The following is a 10,429-nucleotide window of genomic DNA, read 5'->3' as shown; positions in this document are numbered from 1 at the left end:
GGGTTCACTCAAAGTGCCTGGGTGAGATAGTGAAAGCATCGTCCCTGGGGGGCGGTGGTGGTGGGGGGGGGGGACTTCTGGCGGACAGCCTGGCCCCTTCGTGTAGGCGCAGAGGTCGCGGAGAAGAAAGCCCCGGCTTCGTGTGCTAGCAGGCTGGATGCGACTCGACTCGACCACCGCTGCATGTGTCGCGAACGGGGAAGAATGAGTGAGAACATCTGGGCGCGGCACACTTCAGAGGAAACCGTCTCGCCCTGTCGGAGGTCGTACGCATTTCTGCCTTTTGCATTTCCTTGCTGAATGTCGTAGACATTTTGAATTTTTTTTTTTTTTTTTTTTTAATGCTCCGTGTCATTTAAGTCTTTCGATTTTTTTTTTTTAAAGACCAGTTTTCGGGGTTTTTTTGCCCCCGTCGTCGCACTCTGTCGGTGTTTGTTTGACTTGGAACACCCCGGGAAGGCAAATATACTTATTTAAAAAAAAAAAAGAAGTGTGAAAGCAAGTGGGGACGACGACGCCGAGCAGCTCGAGGACGCCTTGTGGAGCAGACCGAGCGGCTCTGCGAGGGGGCGACGCGAGCTAGCGGCTAAGGGCTAACACCAGCTAGCGGCTAACACCAGCTAGCGGCTAACACCAGCTAACCCTAACACTAGCGGAACCCCACAGTGAGCTGGACGTCGGGGGAGGTGGGGAACCTACACAGCCTCGCCGATGTCCACTTCCTAAATTCAAGTCGTGTCGATGGTCGCGCCTCGCCCACAGCCCGGACACCGTCGAACGAGCCGCTGACTCGACATTAACTTCGGTAAGTGTCTTTGTTTGCGCCAGTTGCTGCGCTCTGCCCGCGGGGCCCCACGCAGCATGCTAACGGCGCTGCTAGCTGCCGGAGCGGCGCTCGGGTCCCGGTCGGCTGCTGCCCTGACTCTCACTCAGTCCGTTTGTTAACATGTAAAATGATTTTTTTTTTTAAATGATAGCCGTCAGTGTGTGAATGGTGGTGACCATATTAATTCACACGCAAGAGTTTGTATTCATTTGAATAAGCAGCTGTGTGTATTTGCGCTGGGCTTCACATCAACAGCTGCACATGATTACATATTTCCAGTGTCGCTCGATTGGCTCTTCCGGAAAACACAATCTCACTTCGCACACACGTTACAGCCGGATACATGATCGTGTGCGGACCGAGAACACGTAGCCCACCTTCCACCGTCGTTCAACGTTACAGCTGCAGTGGCGCGGCAGCGGCGGACACATCTTTTGTTGCGTCGCGACGCACCGCGGATTGCGGGCACCGCGCAACATATCGGCGCTTTCCTTTTCTCACTTCACTAATCAGATTACCGTCCGCACTGAACTCCGATGTAATTTAATCCCGTTAAAACGCGAGATTAGACGCGGAGCTAATCTCCGGTAGATTATAGGACTTTTCCCAGGCATCCATCCGTGGCCCGCGACTTGTGTTTGTGTTTTTCTCGAAGGGGTTTGTCGGTCGGGTAAATGCAGCCGAGAGAAATATCTCACGGGGCCGTGACACAAACTATGATCCGGTGAAACTGGCAGCAGGTCTGTGGTCTTTGAAAAAAGGAAGAAGAAAGAAGAAAAAGTGAGCTACCCGAAGCACATCCGTGAATGCTCTGTGGGTTTAACGCAGGTTTGCAGTGTATATCCTGACCTTTTCTGTTGAATAGCTATCAATCTATAACACAAACCTATAGTGTAAACAGAGCTCGACATGTGTATGCACATCTGTAGGTTATCAGACATCACAGCAGCATACAGCGTTGTCCCAGGGCTGGACCAGCCCCTGGAAGCTGACAGGACGCACTGCTCTGAGTTGCCATAGAGAGGATATACACGGTTGGGTGCTGCCATACAAACATGCAGGTGGGTTTTCCTGCAGCCTGCTTGCTGCAACGCAGATGAGGCCGCTGCTGCCGTAAAACTCGACCCTCGAATTAGATGGCGGGCATCGTCGTGCCGTAGAACAAATACAGCATCTGAGTGGCCTTCAAAGGCCATCCTTGCTCCGCTGATACTAGTGTAAACAAAGACTAGGATCTGCCAGCTGCCTCTTGTCATTGTTGTGGGCCCATTATCCAAGCGCTGGTAGCCAGCTGCTTGTCGATTATTAGCCAAGGAATTCATGTTAATGCCGACTGGAGGTATGCATGATGTAACATATCGGCGTATGCAGAGTTTGGGGTCATTTCCTCAAACCATATGCATGAACTGTTGTATTATTCTTGTCCAACTTTACACGTTTTGGTCATTCATATATGTAAAAGAAAATTTGTATTTGCCTCTTGATGTATACACTACGTAAAAAAATGCATGTTTCCACTGCGGTGTTGAAATCCTTTGTTGTTATACATTTAATTTATCAAGTTTCACTCACGATCATTTACAACAGAGCTTATCTAGAACCGAAGATAAGGTCCACCCTAACAAAGCCCCCCTACTGTGCCGTTCTTTTCTCACACTAGTGCCAAAGCAGTTACAGATACACTTGCCCAGGCGCTTGTGTGCCACTCGGACACAGAAGGAAAGCAAAGACTTGACAAAGGCTTTCAACAACGCAAAGGCACATTTCCTTATCTTCACCAAAAAACGTTACGCCACCAGCATAATAAATAAAGCCAAGTCTAATAAAGCTTCCATTGTGAATGTTTCCCATATCTCTATATCAAACTTTGGGCTGGACAAATAAAACTCCTGAAGGATTAGGCCTAGGTCAGCCAGGTTAAATACTTTTTTAATTATTATTTTTTCCTTTTAAACAGCCCAACACTGTTTTGTTCAGAGATTCTGAACCCATCCTTGTTTTCTTTGGTGGCAATCAATACATTTAAAAGCCTAATGAAATGGTTTTGTTGAAACACTCACAGTGAGGTCTTAAACTGTCCGTTTAGTTAGAAAATCAGTTGGATGTTATAAGTGTGGGGTTAGTGACTTGGTATACGCAGTTCTTTGGACAAGTGTACTGTTTCGAGTGTCACCAGGACATAAGGCGTCCTGTGTGTTTTTGTGTACTAGTTTATACCAGAGCTTTCTACACTGTTTATCCTAATGGAGGGAAACAATTGGCATGGAGTAATTTTTTTACAGATTTGTTTTTACCTGTGCGGTAGTAAAATCGTTAGTATGTTAATACCTTTATGTTCTGGACTGTTGCCTTTCGAGTAATTTGAAGACTTCGTGACATTTTTTTTTAGATGACTTGATGAATAGAGACAATAATCAGCAAATTAATACAGTTTCAATACTGAAAATAATTGTAAGTTTCAGAGACATTTGCAACACCTTTAAAAAAAAAAAGAGGAGAATAACACGCACCATCACTCAGTGTGAGGTCTCCCTTTGCTTGTGAAATTTAAGGATTTATTCATCAGTTAATACTGAAATGTATTTATCCAACCCGTTTTATGTTACCACCACGTGTTTTGAACATTCAAAACACATGGAAGCATCGCTGTAGAGAATGGAGACAAGCTAGTCAGTTGTAACGTTGTAATATTTAGCATATCTGTCAGTTCCTAGGTCCCCTGAAGTAATTCATTTCAATTATTCAAAGTTCAGCGCTCCCAAAACTCTACAGTGTAATGTTAAGTTACCACATCATTGGGAATGATTAAGATTAAGTGCGAGTGTCCTGTGCCTTGTGTGGTAAATGTAACTGGCAGTTTTTTCTCATCTGTGTAGTCCTATGTTTACATAGTTTACATCAAGTTCAGTTTTGCTACAACAGACAGAGTCTCAACATAGAGTTGATCATTTCAGCCAACTTCTGTAACACTCAGCTCACAGTTTCAGTGTTTGAACTGGTGCGACGTCTTTGTTGAAGCGGTTAGTAAAATTTGTGCATGTGCTCTGACTGGTTGGGGTAGAAGTTTGTCTTAGTCATGTTTTTATTTGAGCCTTTGAGCTTTTCTGTGGCTTTTCAATGAGCCTTCTGGATCTCTGCAGAGGCCAGCGGTTGGACAAAGTGTTTGGCTGCCTGTGCCACTTCCTTGAATCAAGTGTAAGCATCCAACAGAGTGCAAAACAATAGGCGATTTAATTGCAGTTAGTGACGTTGCAAGTGTGACACATAAGCAAGGTCATGGGATTAGTCAGCCACCTGAGGAACAGCTGAGGACAAGATATCAGTGTACAGGTACAGGTGTTGCGAAACAGCCCCAAACATTTTATGACTGTGCATTTGCTTTCTGATGATGACATGGGATTAGTTGGCTTATGTTAAATATACGTTTTCAGTGTGCCACAATAGTGGCACGTGATTGATTCATTAAGGTAGATTACCATGATAAATGAAGCAGCACAGCTAACTTGATCTGGAGCAGGCTTTATTCAATCTAGGGATGTCTCGAGTTGATGGTTATAACATCAAGTGCTTGTTGTCTTTCCACTGTTTTTTTAACCTACTGTTTGTCATTGTAATGTAATCAAAATGTATTTTTTCACTACACTTGCGGCAGGTGATTTTGATTCAAAATTTGAGGAAAGATCGTGGCCTCACAGCAGCATTTTAAGTACCACTTAATTTGCCATAATAATATATCAGTTAGAGATGAAGCCTACGTTCATTGATTTTTGTCTTCTTGGTCTGCTGCCCACTGGCTACTAAAGATGGCCGAACAAATGGCACGGTATGTACATTTATGACTTTTGGGTATCAATATTGAATGAACAGCCTATTACATAAAATGAAGGCCTTTCACTCAGTAGCGAGATGGTCCATAACATATTTTGTGACTGTTTTGTCTCAGTATTAGTGGACGTTCGCATATAAATTTGAAATGCTGGTCGGTAAGTTTCAACATACATCTGTACGTTCAGTTTCTCCTCAATGATTAATGCTTCTGTGGCCCAGTTAGAGGAACATCTGCCTGTGCCTTCAGTCTTGCTGTAAATCAATAGATAAAAAAAAGCAAAATCCTTCCTCGGTTTGATGTCTACAGTCTAAATAAGAAATCACATAGGAGCATGCTGTGCACAGTAACATTCTTCCCCTGCATAATATATCTGAAAAAATGAAATATACTACTGGCACTGAGAAACAGACATTTCTCTAGAGGAACGTATGTAAATGAATCATTTTGAAAGGGATTTGTTTATGGAAACAGAAAACAGGAAATAAAGGATTCCTTAGAAGTTAAGCCTGTAGACCAGCAGTGGTCTGTTGTAATGTCACATATAGAAATGCTGCCGTCGTACGGTTACTAACTGATTTCATGTGCAGTTAGTACGCTGGGCAATGTCTTCAGGCTGTCCACGCACGATAAGAGGCCTGAGCATTGGGTTGGGCACTGTATTAAGCAATCAGCACAATGTTGATATAGAGTCCTGCATTTTATATTATTATTATATAATGTATAATGTCCAAAATTCATGCTGGTCCTGGGCCAGTGCAATCAAACCCTGGCAGGAATAAGGAAGGAAAACCTTAAATTATGCCGTCAGTGGCCTAGGTAAAATGTTTACAGAATAGTAGAAAAAATATTTTAATACTATTACTATTATTAGGCAGAATATGTCTATGAAATGAGCATTAAAAAAAGGTTTGTGAAAGTGTTTAGGCTCAGTACAGCCTGGTTCATGTGTATTTATGCACATTCATATTCACTGCAGATTAACATACTGCCAGGAATCAATTTTTATGCATACATAATTTTATAAATATTGTGTACTGTAACGCACTCCATCATCATTCTACATACTTTTTTTTAACACACCACAATTCTTTTTCCAGTGTAAATATTGTAGTAGTTGTAGTGTCAACTCTGTATGCGTATGCTGCATTTGATGGACTGTTTGTCCGTGTTCCGTAGCGTGACTGGGGAAGCCAGTGTTAACAGAAATAGTTGATAACCAGTGTCATGAGACAGGTTGCCCAGGATTGATTTCCCGGTAGTCTGCGGTGATAAGGAGGCTTGGCATCTCTGAGGAACAGCCTTGGATCCTGTTCTGGCCCACTGCCCTGTATTCATATTAACCTACTTGTGTTTACATTCAATTAAGATGGATTGCAGCTCAAGTGTGGTTTCGTTATGCATGTCAGGCATTCTCAAGTGACTACTTGTGATCAGATGTTTTTTTCCCTGCTCATGATGCAAATGACGACAGTTCCTATGGCCACGAATGGTCCTCCTAGAGAAAACCATTCATTCTCTTGGCTCTCAGACTTAAATAGCCCAGTAGAAAGGATAGAGATTGTAGTTTGTTGATGGAACATATATGACATATTCAGTGACTACACTGGCACAAAAAGTAAAAATATCTTCCTCCATTGCTGTAAATCATACATTTAATCACATATATGTTTGCGGCATACTATCTTTAAAAGAAAAAGGCACCCACAGTGTGCATTTGGTCCATTGCTGTAAATCATACATTTAATCACATATATGTTTGCGGCATACTATCTTTAAAAGAAAAAGGCACCCACAGTGTGCATTTGGTGGAATTATATGTTATTTTGTAAAAGGATCATCCAGTGTGAACAGTTCCCCCTGAGCAAAGGCTGGTGGTATTATTAAAATGAAATAAAATCTGCTCTGTGTACACAGGCAGTGTGGTGGGTTTGGGACCACAGAGTAGCTCCACGTTTGGCTTTCAATAGCTGCGGTGTGCTGTGCTTTAAACGGGCTGGACAGACTTGGGGTAGTCCACGCCTAGTTCACTGACCCTAATACACCACAGCCTGCCTGTGATGTCATGTGACAGGTTGCAGTTTGGGGACATCTCTTTGTTTACCTCTGTTAACTACTTGTGCTTAAGGACTTGCAGGTCGTGTCCACTCCCAGCTTGATTTGCAGTCTGAGAAGTAGCCAAATTTGATTTGGTTGACAGTGTTCTGCAGAGTCTTATAATCTGAGCAAAGGAACACACTGGCTCGGTGAAAGAACATAGAGACCAGTATTACTCATCTTCAATTAGCCCTGTAATAAAAATGATATCTCTATTACCATAGCAGAGATGAGTGCCCTTCTCTAGATTAATGAGAAAAACTAGTTACATGTTTTATATTGCTGCGTAATTTTCTATCTAATGTCTGCTTCAGGGTGTCCGGAACATAAATATGTATGAGATATATCTGAAGAAGTTATTAAGATTCCTTTTTCAGTGTTTCTGTGGCAGCTTGCCATATTTGCATAATGAACTAAAACATTTTCTTACACTTCTCATAATAACAAACAAGATATCTAAAAGATAACTGTGGTGATTCTGTTGCTTCATTGCAGAACTGTGTGCAGCGCTCAATTCCCCCACCACGCTCTCTCTCTCTCTCTCTCTCTCTCTCTCTCTCTCTCTCTCTCTCTCTCTAACACACACACTCAAACGCATCTGCTGTGTCACAAATAAGATGCTTTTACAGTTTACTCATCTGTGTCGTGAATGAAGTTCAACAGGTTAGTGTTGTCTCAAATCAAACACCGCCTTTGCATACAAAATTACAATGTTACCGCAATGGTTACCCATGAACACATCTCCTGGCTGCATGAATTGAGATACAGCGTACCCGTCTGTCATAGTCAGACTGGCAGCGGGAGCACCGAGAGAAATCTTGCCGCATCAGTGGCTGAAGAAAATGGCATATTGAGCAGCTTGCCAGCTTCACTTTTCAAATTAAATCTATTGATAACTCGGTACAAAATTCCTGAGGCAGGCGCACGTAAATCTTACTGGACCGAGTACCTTCTCATGATAGAAAGAGCTCATGTGATTGGTGATTTCCTTCAACCAGCTACTTGTGGTTTCAAACTATAGTCTTCATGTGAAAAGAGGCTGTTGGTGTGGCTGCAGTGACCCCCTTCCCCCACAGATGACACCCCCAGTTTGAAAATGGACACTTCTTTTTGCTTTATTCCAGTGTGACGGAGCAAACTTTTGTTTGGCAAGATTCAGTATCCCAAATAGATGAGATGAGGATAAAGGCACCAAAGAGGAAGTGGAGCAGAAACTGATGAATGTCAGGGCAGTCCAGTGTGTTTGCAGCTGATTGGGAGACCCTGTGAATAAGTCAGAAAAATTCCTTCTCTTTCTCTCCTCTCCTCTCGTTTGCTGCTTCTGTGTCTCTCTCCCCCTCTTTCCTGCTCTATAGTGCTATTGTCCTCGATGTAGATAGTGGAGGGATGATCCGAACTTTTAGTCGGCCCTGTTTGTCTCCGATCAGCTGGCAAGGCTAATGCTTAACCAGACATGCACGAACAACACTGTTGTGTTGTGCTCTGACCTGAGAAGCAAGATCATGTCACATGTCAAGGCTGAGTCTTGTTCAGGTTCTTGTTTTTGGGTTGTTGTTGTTTTTCCAGACAAGCTTTATGTATGTTGCTCTGTTTGCGCCGTCTTCAACAGTTTGATCGTGATCTCATTCAGATTCTTGTCAAACTGTAAATTCAGTTGTTAATTTTTGTTTTGCACGGTGAAAATTCACATGTAATGTGTAGCTTTCTGTGCTTTGTGTGTCTTCAGGCAGCACTAACTTGGCACGCAGGAGGAGCTATTCTATTTTGGTATATCGTAAACTTAATAAATTTCTATTCAACTCTTTTTTTGTAGTTAACTGAAATATCTGCTGACAAAACATTTTTTTGTCAAACATACTGACTATGAGCTTCCACAGTTACAAAGCCAGCCCCTAACAAGCATAACTTAACATGATGAGAAAGAGGGGCTGGGGGGACAGTTGACCTAAATTTGACTGCTAACTAACAAGCACCAAGGATCATAGACCATATACAAAATAATCTCATCTCATTATTTAGACTTTGGCAGTTTTTCCTCACCTCTTACTAATGAGTTAAAAGTCTATATGACGATATAAGTGACATTATAGCCCCTTTCACACTGGCCAAAAAACTTGTTTAAACCGGTTTTCTGCAGTGTGAAAACTTTTAATTGGCAGTCAGCCTGGGTCAAATGACTCTGCAGTAGACCTGGGCAATAATCGGCTTCACCTCCGATCGGCTTTGATGTGAACGTCACACCCGAGTGAACGCGCTACTTTGCGCGATGACGGAGGCAATGAAGGCTCGAGTCCTCCGTCGGTAACTACTGTTACCTAACCAACTGTAGTAAAGACAGCTCTTGCATGTAGCTAGCTCGCTTAGCACAGCTTTGGCTCGTTGGTGGTAACAACTAACACAATCCAGATCATCCATGAGGTTTAGAACGGGGCACTTCATTTCAACCCTTTGGTGGACACACACGGCCTCATCAGGCGGTCTCTCATTACACAGTGGCCGAAAACTGTCAGTAACATTGATGATGTGCGGAGCCCATTCTCCTTGTGAATGCAGCTACGTACACAAACACAGCATGCAGCGCCTACCTTCTTCTTCTCTCATACACACTAGGGCTGATTGATTTGGGGAAAATATCGAGTTGCGAATTTTATAACAGACAATGCGATTGCGATTTCATTTGCGATTATAATTAGCGCACGCACGCGCGGGCACACTGACAGAGCGAGATGTGTTGAAGAGGAAAAGTGGTTAGCAGTCTGTCTCTTTAACGAGGGAAAGTCGTGGTGTTCGTCACCTCACGGTGCCACGTAAGACATTTTCATACAGAGTAACTGTCTCAAACAACTCTTGTGTGGTTCTGTGTTCGTCACTTCTGTCACTGACTTGTTGGCCGTGCACTCATCATGTAGCCGCTGTGGCGCTGTGCCAAGCGCTGATACAGGTTGGTGGTGTTGCCCCATGAAGTAGCAACGGTAGCACGGCATGTTCTACCTGACGCTGCGCAGCATCGCCCTTTTTAAAACCGACGTGCTGTTCCTCTTCGAGACTGAAGTCTCCACTGTATCAGTTTCCGACTGTTCTGTCGAGCTTGAGGCCATTGCGCATACGGATTAATGCAGCGTGACTGATGCTCAGCCCTAATACACACACATTTCAAAACCCATATGGCCACCTGCTTGAAGGGCCATGCTTGGCTCGTAACACTGCGCTGAGTTTTTGTAAACTTTGAAGGAGTGACAAGTACAAGATATAAGGTAACGTTGACCACCGGCTCACTGGCTACCATGCTTTCTGTTGTTTACTACACTGTTCTTCTCGGCGCGCACCGCTCTCTACCGCCATCTATGGCCGGCAACTGTCACGACACAATCATCAGACCCTGGTCTGCTCGCAGTTTGAAAGAGGCCAATTGCCGATTAAATAAATTTTTAAACGCGGGTCGACCCGCGTTTAAAAACCCCAGGTCTACATGGTAATTTTGGTGTGAAAGAGGTATAGGTTGTTTATAATCTCTTGTGTCATTAATACACTTCCACCAATATCACATTCTCTAGAGCCTTGAAGAATTCTTGTTCTTGTGCCAATTTATAGATGTTTTATTTTTGAATAATATCTAAATGTACAATATTTTTCAATGTTCCTCACACTCATCTGATAAGGTCTGTCAATTTAATAATTCT

The 10,429-nt window shown here is 43.2% G+C and overlaps 1 protein-coding gene across 7 annotated transcripts in view; it reads left to right on the top strand.

Annotated features, from left to right (window-relative positions):
* Positions 1-48: 48 nt before the first annotated feature.
* erbin (erbb2 interacting protein) overlaps positions 49-10,429 on the top strand; it is a 54,581-nt gene continuing 44,200 nt past the window's right edge. For 4 of the 7 annotated variants that reach the window (XM_035607794.2, XM_035607792.2, XM_035607789.2 and 1 more), the window contains exon 1: positions 49-805. The gene's annotated coding sequence lies outside the window, so the exon portion shown is untranslated. The remainder of the gene's footprint in view (positions 806-10,429) is intronic. The other 3 variants (XM_035607793.2, XM_035607791.2, XM_035607796.2) reach the window with 2 other exon arrangements.

Source organism: Scophthalmus maximus, chromosome 20 (genome assembly GCF_022379125.1).
Source record: "Scophthalmus maximus strain ysfricsl-2021 chromosome 20, ASM2237912v1, whole genome shotgun sequence".
NCBI lineage: Eukaryota > Metazoa > Chordata > Actinopteri > Pleuronectiformes > Scophthalmidae > Scophthalmus > Scophthalmus maximus.
The sequence above is the reverse complement of the archived record's forward strand: the minus strand, read 5'-3'. Positions and strand labels throughout refer to the sequence as shown.